The sequence below is a fragment of the Megalobrama amblycephala genome, linkage group LG20 (assembly GCF_018812025.1).
Source record: "Megalobrama amblycephala isolate DHTTF-2021 linkage group LG20, ASM1881202v1, whole genome shotgun sequence".
NCBI lineage: Eukaryota > Metazoa > Chordata > Actinopteri > Cypriniformes > Xenocyprididae > Megalobrama > Megalobrama amblycephala.
Window position 1 is genome coordinate 33400817 of NC_063063.1, and position 6225 is coordinate 33407041.

Consider the following 6225-nt stretch of genomic DNA (forward strand, 5'->3'; position numbering starts at 1 on the left):
CCTTCATAAATGCGCTCTCTATTTAAACGCGCACAGCGCACACACCGTTAATACATTTATACACGATCATGGAACACTTGGAAATTTAGCTTGGAATTTTAAAAATGTGATTTCCAAGTCATGAAAAATCTCAAAAATGGATAAATTAAAAACTAAAAAAAAGTATATATATATATATATATATATATATATATATATATATATATATATATAGATGTAACTATTCTAGTAAAATATAAAATAGTTTTGCTCAGTTATGTTCAGCTCTAAAATATTCTATCAGCATATTGTGCTATTTGTTGAATAGTAGCCTATTATTTGATGTGATAAAACCTTACAGAATCTGCAAAATATCAATAATTTAAAAATACATAAATGAGATCAAAAATTGTTTTTGTTTTTTTTAGCACTGCAACAAAAATGTATTATTATGAGATGTTTACATATAGTCCACAATATATAATATCTGCCTTTACACAAATTAAGCAGTTCAAAAGTTTACATATACTTAATTTATTCTCAGTACTGTGTGTCATTAATTTACAACTGTTTTTATAATTTTCTTTATGATAAGTCCCAGTTTTGGGACTCTTCTCATACCCAACTGTTACAAATGGTGAAAACATTTACTGATACTCCAGAAGCAATTAAAATTCAGGGGGTATAAACATTTGCACAGGATGGTTGGAGGGTAAATTGTTTTTATTTTGTCTTCTGGAAAGTGTTTTATGAAGCTTTTGTAGGACAGAACTAAAAAAAAAAAGTAGACCTTTAAATAAAATAAGAACTTCCAGTCAGAATTTCCAGTCATCCTGTTCATTGGTTTACAACCCACTGGCTATCTTATTTTGTTGGGTTGTCTTGGGCATCAGTGAATGTTTGCAGCTTTTGATCATCCAGGTAACCACACACTATTAAGAATCATATAAACTTTTGAACTGGATCTTTTGTGTAAATTCAGTCATTATTATGTCTTGTGGTTTTTATTTTTATATAGCCAAAATAACTGAGCACAACTCTATAGAAATGAATCAAAAATATAAGGGGGAAAAACACGAAAAAGGAATGAATCATGCAACCCGGTCTTCTAATGGTTTAAATTTCTTCAATGAACCAAGCTGTCTTAAAAGTTCCACTTTTAAATTTTACCATTCTTAAAGATTTAGAGTAAATCCAAAATTCTTTCTGAAAAACAGAAAACAATGGCTTTATTTTAAGGAACCTACAGTAAATTAATATAACATGAATATAACATTTTCCCAAAATGAAAATATTGTTGAAAATTGAATGTGTACATCTTCCATTATTATATCAAAAGTTATGTTTTTTTTTTTTTTTTGAAAATGAAATCAAATTAATTGTAATTTTAAGCCATTTGTATGTTAGACCAAAATTCTCTAAACAGGCTAATTAAACAGTTGTACTATCTAAACATTCAAAAAACAAATGTCCTGTTGTTTCACTTTCAGAATCACAGAAAGTACGTTTGTGATTAATATTAAATCTGAAGCTGTTATTAATCTGAAGAAATCTGAAAAATGGAGGAAACTGTTTAGTAGTTAAAAGGGGGTGGGGAGATCATAAACCTATGAATCATAAATCATATTATGCTGCCCCACCAAGTTTTCGAAATGCCCCCCCAGTCACGCAATCCTAGAACCGGGCCTGAATGCAACGCACACGCGTGCAGTGTAAACGAGGCTTCAGGCCCCTGAAGTCCTGCCGCAGCCGCAGCCGCAGCCCGGTGTCGTTCACCCCCGCGTGCAGAACTACAGCTCCGATGTTCTCAGCGCCAGTCAGGATCGCGGGAATCTGCGCGGCGACATCAAGAACACGAGCACCAGGAAAACAGTGACTGCGCACCTTACCTTTGGCTGTGGTGGCGTGGACGTGGCGGACGATGGAGTCTCCGATGACCACGGCGTCGCGTTCCGCCTCGCGAAGAGGGGAGAAGCGGTTCCGTGTCGAGACCTCGAAGTTTTCACTGTGTGAGAATAATGGATGTGTGGCTGTCGTGGATGAACCTTGCGGTTAAGGTGACGAAGACAACAGAATTTCCATTTGACGCCCAAAAAATTTATTTCACAAAAAAAATAAATCCCAAGATGCAAAAAATAAAAAAAAATAAGCAGTGTTACCCAAAAATAAATAATAAATTATACAAACAAAGGACACCAAACAGTATAAAAAGTGGCGGTACTCCGACCACGCTCACGCCAATTTACCACACCCCTCACTGAACCTTTCCGGTGGCCATCTTAACATCCTGGCCCCACCTATGGAAGATACCATAATACAGACAACATAGTGTAAATGTAAAAAGTGTGCATGTACATGTGAAATGAGGGAACGTGCCCCATAGTCCGCACATGGTCACGGAGTATCTTCGTGACAGTGGCGTAAAACAGTGTCAGTTGTGTGAGTCTCACTGAATGTCTGAGAGTTGGCAGCCCTGACTCTAGTGATGAGCGCTTACAAATCACTGCTTTGTGAAACTTTGAAACAAAGTCATGTGATTTCAGTAAACAAGGCTTTGTTATGTCACAACTGTTTTAAAATATTTTGAAATTTCAATAGTTTGCTGTTTAGGACTGATCTCAGTGAACCAGTGTTTAGTGTTTATCAGTTTTATAAATTTTTAGACATTTTTACTGAGACATTTGTGTAATTTGGTGCTGCACAGCCCTGCCATTCAACAATCTGGGCTATGTTTCCTGTACAACAATGTAACTTGCTGCTTAACTACCAAAGTATGATGCTTCATCAAAGAAATCAAATAGTAATATAGATCTAGAGCAGGGGTCTTCAAAGTTTTTCAGGGCAAGGACTCCTTAGTCAATAGAGACATGGAGCAGGGACCCCTGATACAAAATGAGTCCAACAGAGCTACATATTTAACATATAGCCTTCAATATTAATTGAAAGGTGCCCTAGAACCCTTTTTCACAAGATGTAATATAAGTCTAAGGTGTCTCCTGAATGTGTCTGTGAAGTTTTAGCTCAAAATACCCCATAGATTTTTTTATTCATCTTTTTAACTGCCTATTTTGGGGCATCATTATAAATGAGCCGATTCAGGCTGTGGCCCCTTTAATTCTCGTGCTCCCCACCCCCGAGCTCTCGACTGCCTTAAACAGCATAAACAAAGTTCACACAGCTAATATAACCCTCAAAATGCATCTTTACAAAGTGTTCGTCATGCAGCATGTCTAATCATGTAAGTGTAGTATTTATTTGGATGTTTACGTTTGATTCTGAATGAGTTTGATAGAGCTCCGTGGCTAAAGCTAACATTACACACTGTTGGAGAGATTTATAAAGAATGAAGTTGTGTTTATGAATTATACAGACTGCAAGTGTTTAATAATGAAAATAGTGACGGCTCTTGTCTCCGTGAATACAGTAAGAAACGATGGTAACTTTAACCACATTTAACAGTACATTAGCAACATGCTAACGAAACATTTAGAAAGACAATTCACAAATATCACTAAAAATATCATGTTATCATGGATCATGTCAGTTATTATTGCTCCATCTGGCATTTTTCGCTGTTGTTCTTGCTTGCTTACCTAGTCTGATGATTCAGCTGTGCACAGATCCAGACGTTAATACTGGCTGTCCTTGTCTAATGCCTTGAACATGGGCTGGCATATGCAAATATTGGGGTCGTACATATTAATGATCCCGACTGTTACGTAACAGTCGGTGTTGTGTTGAGATTCGCCTGTTCTTCGGAGGTCGTTTAAACAAATGAGATTTATATAAGAAGGAGGAAACAATGGTGTTTGAGACTCACTGTATGTCATTTCCATGTACTGAACTCTTGTTATTCAACTATGCCAAGGTAAATTCAATTTTCAATTCTAGGGCACCTTGAAACTAACTATATTATGATTAAGAGTAAGTTATATTATGTTAATGTGGTAAATCAGCACATTATTGTCTGTTTATTACTTTTCATCTTTAAAATTGAGATTTATGTATAAACAACATGTTGCGATTAAAAAAAATCGCAAAAAAAATCGCAGTTATAAATTATTTTAATGGATTTGCAGAGTCATACATTTTATTTTATTAATCAGATGAACAATTATAAATAAAATCATCTGAAATTAGTACAGATGTAATGTGTAAGCCACAGCTCCATAACAACAGCACTGTACCGTGATACATTTAATATAATTTGTATGTCATTACTATTATCAATAATTGAAATAGAATTTAAAAAATATATTGACACAAATATTTTTCTAGTAATCTATTATTCTGCATTTAGCTTAAAGGGTTAGTTCACCCAAAAATGAAAATTATGTCATTAATGACTCACCCTCATGTCGTTCCACATCCGTAAGACCTTCGTTCATCTTCAGAACACAGTTTAAGATATTTTAGATTTAGTCCGAGAGCTTTCTGTCCCTCCATTGAAAATGTATGTACGGTACACTGTCCATGTCCAGAAAGGTAATAAAAACATCATCAAAGTAGTCCATGTGACATCAGTGGGTTAGTTAGAAGTTTTTGAAGCATCGAAAATACATTTTGGTCCAAAAATAACAAAAACTATGACTTTGTTCAGCATTGTCTTCTCTTCCGGGTTTGTTGTTCACAACTCTGCAGTGACACCACCAGGTCTCCATCGCTTTTTGCCTTTCCGAAGCTTGTGACAGCGGTTGCTGCTGTCTAGGAGCTTCTTCCATCGCTCTCAGTTCTTCATCCGTGTATTCGGGTTCAAATAAATATGGCTGAGCAAAAAAATGCAAGTCTTCCTCTGTGTCGAAATCCTTAGACATGTTTGCGAAGGTTGTTTTGTTTACAGCGTGCGTCTCCCTCAGACTGTAAACGAAGCTCAGTCGCACCAGATAACACGTCATCAGCTTCAATGCAGAGTCATGAACAACAGACAGAATTGGGGCAAACTAATCTGAAACTTACCTGGCTAGCCAGCTAATCCAGCTTCATGATACAGGCCCCTGTTGGTGGATTTTCCTGTTCTGGGCTTGTTTTGTTGAGTGTTCATTAGTTTTCTAATTTTGCACAACTTCATTTTTTTTAAATAATTGAATGTTTTAATAAAGATTTAATGTTTTAACTGTTTTACTGTATTCTATTTTTCCTAACTGCACCGTTTAACATTTAAGGCAATGTGCATTGTAAGCAATATGTTAAACATATATGTGTAATTTGTATATTGAATATTTATACAAAGAAATATATGTCATGTATATTGATATTTATATATGTGACATATACAGGTCCTTCTCAAAAAATTAGCATATTGTGATAAAGTTCATTATTTTCCATAATGTAATGAAAAAAATTAAACTTTCATATATTTTAGATTCATTGCACACCAACTGAAATATTTCAGGTCTTTTATTGTTTTAATACTGATGATTTTGGCATACAGCTCATGAAAACCCAAAATTCCTATCTCAAAAAATTAGCATATCATGAAAAGGTTCTCTAAACGAGCTATTAACCTAATCATCTGAATCAACTAATTAACTCTAAACACCTGCAAAAGATTCCTGAGGCTTTTAAAAACTCCCAGCCTGGTTCATTACTCAAAACCGCAATCATGGGTAAGACTGCCGACCTGACTGCTGTCCAGAAGGCCATCATTGACACCCTCAAGCGAGAGGGTAAGACACAGAAAGAAATTTCTGAACGAATAGGCTGTTCCTGAAGCGCCTGACCTGGGCTACAGAGAAGCAGAACTGGACTGTTGCTCAGTTTTGCATGTCATTCGGAAATCAAGGTGCCAGAGTCTGGAGGAAGACTGGGGAGAAGGAAATGCCAAAATGCCTGAAGTCCAGTGTCAAGTACCCACAGTCAGTGATGGTCTGGGGTGCCATGTCAGCTGCTGGTGTTGGTCCACTGTGTTTTATCAAGGGCAGGGTCAATGCAGCTAGCTATCAGGAGATTTTGGAGCACTTCATGCTTCCATCTGCTGAAAAGCTTTATGGAGATGAAGATTTTGTTTTTCAGCACGACCTGGCACCTGCTCACAGTGCCAAAACCACTGGTAAATGGTTTACTGACCATGGTATTACTGTGCTCAATTGGCCTGCCAACTCTCCTGACCTGAACCCCATAGAGAATCTGTGGGATATTGTGAAGAGAAAGTTGAGAGACGCAAGACCCAACACTCTGGATGAGCTTAAGGCCGCTATCGAAGCATCCTGGGCCTCCATAACACCTCAGCAGTGCCACAGGCTGATT